We start from the raw sequence: 7,088 nt of genomic DNA, 5'->3' as shown, positions 1-7,088 counted from the left end.
GCTACTATCCCTGCCGTCCGTTGTAGAATATTTTATCACCCTCAAAGATTGTCTTCATTAGCAGTCACCCCGCCCCCACCCTAGGGAACCACCTGTCTGCCTTCTGGCTCTGTGGATTTGTCTCTTCTGGCCACCTCATACACATGGACACATACTAACTTGTTTCCCTTAGCACAGCTTTTCCAAGATTCATCCCTGGAAGTTCTAGCATATATCAATTCTTAATTCTTTTTCACGGCTGAATAATATTCCATTGTGTGGAGAGGGCTCCTTTTGTTTATTCTCATCTGTTGCTGGATGTGTGGAGACAACAGAAAAAAAAAATCAGGATGTGGCCGACTGAGAACCATCCAACGGCGGCAAAACTCACGCACGAATGAGGCTCTCCACCTCATTTCCACCACCTCTCTGGGAAAAGTTTAGGAGGTCGTCGTTAAGCCCGAGGCGGAGGTTACAATCTGTACAGCTGACAAGCCACTCAGCTTTTATTTAGCTCTAGCTGCATGCCAGGCATAAACCCATTGGTAATTCATTGGAAATATCTGATCATATAATCTCTTGCAGAGATCTACACGCTTATCATAGACCAATCCTGCTGGGTTTTTTTAGGTGGGAGAGTTAAGTCCGTGTTCTCGGCCTGTTTCCTTTGACTTCATATGCTGGCCCTCTCTGGGAGGGAGGAGCAGAGAAGAGAGATGACCTTCAATCGGCCTTCGTGTCTCACGCCCCGCAGACGCGCGTCTCCGTCCGGCCGTCTTCCCCTGGGGTTGTGCTCACCCTCGGTGTCTGTCACTTCCCAGATGTTTCCACACTCACTTGGAAGGCAGATTCAGCCCTGACCCAGGCTCTGGCTTAGGCAGCCCGACTCTGCAGGAAATGTTAAAAAAACGGGGCCTGTTGTCCTTCCTGGTCATCTCCCAGTCATTAAATTATGACTAATTGTAATAAATGCTGTTGATGTCCCACCCGGACCCCCTTTACCGGACCGGCACACTCACCCCCCAGCTGTTCAAGTTCACGGTCTGGCGTCCGCTTCTCTGGAGATCTGCTGCCTCATCCAGGAAGTTGCTCACCCCCCACCACCCCCAGTCTCTGCTGACTCAGGGGTACAAAAGGCCAGACCCCCTGCTTCGAAGTGGGAGTAAGCCCTGTGGTCCCATTTAACTACCAGAGCTGCTGGTGAGCTCAGGCTGAGGCTGGAGTCCAAGCCACGCCCAGCCTGTGGGTCCTGCATCCCTCGCTCCCTTTCTCCTGAGCACATTCCCCTGTGAGCTCTCACACAGGGATCTTCATCTCTGTTTCTGGAGTGTGCAGCCTGATACCTGACCTCTGAGCAAAGTCCCTTCCAGAGTCCCTTCTGATGACGTCTGGTCTTGGAGATTCTCTGCCTGAGCTTTCTGGCTTGGCTCCCTGAGTGTTTGGTTTTGTTGGTTCGGGTTTCAAAGTCTTTTCAGGCTAATCGGACCCTCAGAAAGGTCTGCACTGAATCACAGTTCTGGCATGTTTTCCCTCCTTCCTCCCCTCCCTCTGTATTTCCTTTCTTTCTCTTCCTCCTTTCCTTCCCCACGAGCATCCTCTCCTGTGTCCACAATGACCTCAGCAGAAAGGAAAAAGAAAAAAAAAACTTGAGAAGGCAGGTGGATAGCTCACTAGCCTTAGTACCCAATGGCCCTGGGTCTGGTGTAAGCCCTGCCTCCCTGTAACCAGGGAGTCTGTAGTGGAGACTCCTCTAATCCTTGGTAATCTCTACTTCTCAGCATTGTCACGAGGATCAGGATGACCCAGAGGGGTGGCACAGTGCAGTGACTGGCAGAGTCTAAGTTCAGCACGCAGGACTAGGAAAGCGTCCCAAAGGACTGTTGGATGTCCTAATACTGGATACCCTGGATACTCCGGGCTTCACCCTTGGCAACCAGTTATTATCTGTCTATTCAGGCTTTAGTTCGCATTGTACTTTCTTCCTGGGCCCCTCTTCCTTTTTTCTCTGAGCCCCACTGAAGGCAATGTTCAAATGCCACTTCCTCCCTGAAGCCCTCAGGTACCTGGCATGTGGGATCAATACTTTCCAGCAAAGCGCTACTTCACTTCCTGAACAAGGGGTGTGTGTGGAGGGTAATGACGAAATAGGAGAGTGTGTCCTGGAGTCAGACAGGTAGGCGTTGGAATTCTGACCCTGTCTCTCACTAGCTGGGTGACTTTGGGCTGGTCAGCTGTCCCCACCACCCACTCAGACCCTGTGCACGTTATAGATGCGGTGTCAGCAGTGATTTCTCCACACCTGTCACCTCCGAGTCCGCTCGCAGTTAGTGGGACGAGTAAACAACAGGCAAGCAGTGTGTTAGTCGTCCAGTCATGTCCGACTCTTTGCAATGCTGTGGACCGTAGTCAGCCAGGCTCCTTTGTCCATGGGATTCTCCAGGCAAGAATACTGCAGTGGGTTGCCATTCCCTTCTCCTGGGGATCTTCCAGACCCAGGGATTGAACCCAAGTTTCCTGCATTGCAGATGTATTCTTTACCACCTTAGTTAGCAAGGAGTGGGATTAAGTAAATGCAGTGTTGTGTGAGTTTAACACCAAGCTAAGGGTTAAACATTTTCTAAAGGTTCTGTGAGTCACTGGTGGGTGAGGTGGTCTCTCTGGTTGCCTTATCTTAGGGGGTTGTCTCCTGCCGCCTGCGCTCCGCTTGCTGCTCCAACACTCAGGCCCAGAGAGCTGAGCTAAGAGGGGGACAAAAGGGATCACCTTGTCCCTGGAAATTGGAAACGAGGCTTGATTCTGAGATGTGGTCATTGTTTTCAAAGGTAGGCCATGGAGGAGTTCACCGTCTTAAGCACCAGCCCCCAAGGTTGCCCCCATGAAACAGGAGGGCGACGAGTCACTTCTCACCTCCCCCCTCTCTCTGACCTCTGTCTTGGGCGCCCCTCGCCTCCCTTCGAAAGGAACCCAGTGCTGCTCACGGCCCGCTGCGGTGGCTGCGGAGAGGGGCCGAGAATAAGCTCGTGTTGGCGGCAGCCCTCCAAATACAGCAGGGCTGGGTTGACCTTTAAATAGACGGGCTCTGGGCCACTCAGTTCCTGGAAGTTTGAAGAAAGTCAGCCTTTCAAGTGATGCGACTTCCAACCTCAGGAAAGGTCCCTGTGTTTGCGAAGGCCATAATTGACTGTTGCTCTTACACTTCATTATATGTGGCCGTGCAGCCGCTGGGAGTCAGCATGCCAGGGCGAGGAGGGGAAAATCCTCAAGTATTTTAATATCCCCCTTCTTAGAAGCAAGATAAACATACGTATTGTACTTTGCAACAGAGGCGGGGGCTCGGAAAGGGAGCAACCTGGCACCGTCTGAAAGATCTTTTTAAGCCGATCTCTGAAGTTTCTCTCTCTTTTTTTCTTTCTTTCTTTTTTATTTGTAAGCAAAGCTGGCATGAGTGAATGATGCCAGCATCTCCTCGGCTGTATGGAAACCATCGTCCCTCTCCAGACTGCAGACCATCCATTCCTTCCTGAGTCTTAGACTACTCTCCACTTTTTTCCCCCCAACCAGTGAAAAATGATGGGATGAAGGTTGTCATCAGGATCATAGTTAACTTAGAGGATTTACTTTCATCCAGGAAATCTTCCTTCCAACTCTTACTTTGCAATTATGCAAAAAAAAAAAAAAGAAGATACAGATCATGAATATAATCAGGGGAAACATCTGATAAACCTAAGTAGAGGGACATTGTTGTTCAGTCGCTCAGATGTGTCCAACTCTTTGCGACCCCATGGACTGCAGCACGCCAGGCTTCCCTGACCTTCACCATCTCCTGGACTTTGCTCAAACTCATGTCCGTTGAGTCGGTGATGCCATGCATGTGGGGGATGTGCTTCAAACTAAAGACATGCCTTATGTGTCAAGTATCAAGGTTGTGCGAGTTAGGGAAAGACAGAGGAAGAGTTCCAGATTGAAGGAGACTGAAGAGATGTGACAACTAGATGTAACACTTGATTGGAGACAGTTGGTGACATTTGAATCGGGTATGAGAACTGGATGTTAGTTACGTATCAGTGTCAGCTTCCCGATTTTGCTGGGGGAACATGGTTCTGGGGAGAATGTCCTGGCTTCAGGAAATAAATATACACTGAAATGTTCTGGGGTGATGGGGTGTCAGACAGTCACTTGCTCCCTGTGTAAAGAAAAAGGATCTGCACTCTCCTCCCAACCTTTCTCTACGTTTGTGGTTATTTATTTTGGCCGCGCTGGTTCTTTGTTGCTGCACACATGCTTTCTGTAGCTGTGGCAAGCCGGGTCTACCCTCGTTGCAGTGCACAGGCTCCTCGTTGCGGCGCCTTCTCTTGTTTCAGAGCGTGGGCTCTAGGCACGCGGGCTTCAGCAGTTTGGGCACGTAGGCTCAGTGTTTGTGGCACACAGGCTTAGTTGCCCTGCTGCATGTGGAATCTTCCCGAACCAGGGATTGAGCCCATGTCCCCTGCCTTGGCAGACGGATTCTTCACCACTGGACCACCAGGGAAGTCCTGCGACTATTTGTAAGAATACTAGTTATTATGTGTGCCAGCGGATTCTGACTAGACGCACTCTGATCATTTAACAATATTTGTACTTAGCAAATCATTATTTGAAGCTGATATAACTTTGACTAATATATGTCATTTATGTCTCACTAAAAAAGGAACTCTAAACAGAATAGCGATAGTAATAATAATTTAACCAACCAGCAGAGGAGGAAAAAAAAAATCCCTTTAGTGGAGAATAAAACAAACCTGGATTTGAATTCTGAACCTTTAAGCTTAACTTAAACTCCATGTGCCTCGATTTCCTCATCTTTCAAAGTAAAGGGTGTATGTGTGTGTGTGTGTGTGTGTGTGTGTGTGCATGCTCGTGTATTTGTGTATGTATGTGAGATGGGATCTCCCTGAAGGGGTGGTGGTGAGTAGGAAACAGCACAGTGAATGTGCCCAAATGGCATCGTGGGTCTCTCCATTCTCCAGGACATGTATCGTGTACATACCAAGAAGTGGGTGGATTTACAGAGTCCCTGGATAACTGACTCCCTTTGGGCATTTTCTGTCCACCTCAATCATGGCATCATGATCATGACCAACTGCCAGTTGAATTGGAGTGAATTTTGAGATTTTGTTAAATGCGCCTCTCGTCTTGCGATGTCTCCAGCAAGAACTTAAAGTTTATTTCTCTGCCTCCCTCCTCTGCTGGCTGCTTCATAAAGGTCCTTGACCGTTTCTTTTCCAAGGTGCCCAAGGGAAGTGACCCTTCTTTTTCTCCATGTGCAACCACTAGACCCTGTCCAGTCTGCCACAGACCCTAAGACCCTTCATTTTACTTTGTATTTTATTATATGTCCTCAGAGGTGGGGGTTGCATGACCTTTATCCCCAGGACCCCACTTGGACCAATATCTAAAGCTTGTTTTGTGTGATGCATCATTCTGAGCACTGAGTGCGTTTGATCCCAGTTCAACCTTAGCAGTCCTGGGATTCAGGTGCAAGGATTTCCCTGCTCCAGGCGAGTGAGGCACACACAGAGCAGTTGAGCAACTTGTCCAAATCACATCACTGGTAGCTGGTGGAGGAGGAGTCTGGCAGCCTGGGCCCCCGAGCCCAGACTTACCCACCGGGTCTGCATGGGCGCTCGGCGGATGTGAGCTGTCGGAACGAGGCTGTTGAGACTGAGTCAGTTTCACTCCTAGCACGGAGCCAAGCAGGACTCCGGTCCAGACCTCTCTCCACCACCCTAATAAAGCCAGTGTTTACACAGGGTAGAGGTGCTCATCAAATGCTTTTGCCAATCCCCAAATACGGCCATGGCCAGAATGCAAGGGAGGGGGGAGGTTTGCCTGTTATGTAAGGCCCTCAGCTGGTCCCCAGACAATGCCACTTCCTCGCTTGGCGATGTGTAACTGCCTAACAACGGGTTACTCATTTCCTCTGGAAACCTTGGCAGGGCCACTGTGCCCCATTTCCTCCTCCTGCCACATCCCAGGGCTTCCTCTGTTGAATGGGCCCCAGATTCCCGAGAACACCCCCACAGAAGGCCTGCGCTGTGGATGGGAGGGGGCGTGAGGAGCAGAGCCTGCATTATTGCTGGGGTCGATGTGTACTCACAGCCCGCCTCCCGAAATTCCAACGTTGGCAGCAATTGGGGGTCCAGCCACTCGGGTGCAGAGACTTCAGGCTGCAGTGTGGGGGTTCAGGTGAGCAGCTCAGGCCAGGTGTCAGCTCCTCCCATCCCTGACAGGTGTGCACTGAATTGAGTATCCCCCTCCTTCTCTGCCCCTCTTCTGGCCAAGGGATGGATGAAAGCATGAAGGAAAGACAGAGGAGCAGTTCAAGATGGATTTTCTCAGGTGGTCATGAAACAGTGGGGCTTCCTGCGTAGCTCAGTCAGTAAAGAATCTGCCTGCACTGCGGGAGACCTGGCTTTGATTCCTGGGTTGGGAAGATCTCCTGGAGAAGGAAATGGCAACCCACTCCAGTATGCTTGCCTGAAGAATCCCATGGACAGAGGAGCCTGGTGAGTCCATGGGGTTGCAAGAGTTGGACATGACTTAGCTCTGTCTTTCTTTCACGAACAGTGTAGGGCAGGTAAAAACACTTTTGTTGTGTGAGTTTTCTTTCCATCCTGTTTGCACGACTTCAAAGGTGAGTCCTGAAGGCAGTCAGCCCTGTTCACTTCTCTCCTAGCAGCAGCTTCATCAAACTCCCACAGAAGTGGTGGAGTCCTAGCCTTCTGCAGGCAGATCAGTGGATTCCTATTAACTCTGTGCAGATGCGATGTTTGGGGTCAGTTTCCCTGGTGAGTACGGAGTATGGCTTCGCTAGCTGCATCTTAGGCACTTCTCCCATTATCAGTTAAAAACAACCACATACACACAATTGTGTCTTGATAAGAATGTGCATACATGCACATGTATACCACATGCACGTGTGCACACAAACGCATGTATATATGTTTGTTTACCCCTCATGCATGCGAGGGTATTGTGCTAAGTTATCTCCATACTTGATTTTACTGTGGTGTCGGAGAAGACTCTTGAGAGTCCCTTGTCCATCCTAGAGGAAATCAGTCCTGAATATT

General features: G+C 49.9%; 1 long non-coding RNA gene across 1 annotated transcript; it reads right to left on the bottom strand.

Annotated features, from left to right (window-relative positions):
• Positions 1-461: 461 nt before the first annotated feature.
• Positions 462-4,379, bottom strand: LOC113904104. Its single transcript, XR_003514409.1, has 2 exons — positions 999-4,379; positions 462-867 (listed from the first exon to the last, which is right to left on the bottom strand). It is a non-coding gene; the product is annotated as an uncharacterized LOC113904104 (long non-coding RNA).
• Positions 4,380-7,088: the final 2,709 nt, after the last annotated feature.

Source organism: Bos indicus x Bos taurus, chromosome 14 (genome assembly GCF_003369695.1).
Source record: "Bos indicus x Bos taurus breed Angus x Brahman F1 hybrid chromosome 14, Bos_hybrid_MaternalHap_v2.0, whole genome shotgun sequence".
Classification (NCBI taxonomy): Eukaryota; Metazoa; Chordata; class Mammalia; order Artiodactyla; family Bovidae; genus Bos; species Bos indicus x Bos taurus.
This window is presented reverse-complemented; position numbering and strand designations above follow the sequence as displayed.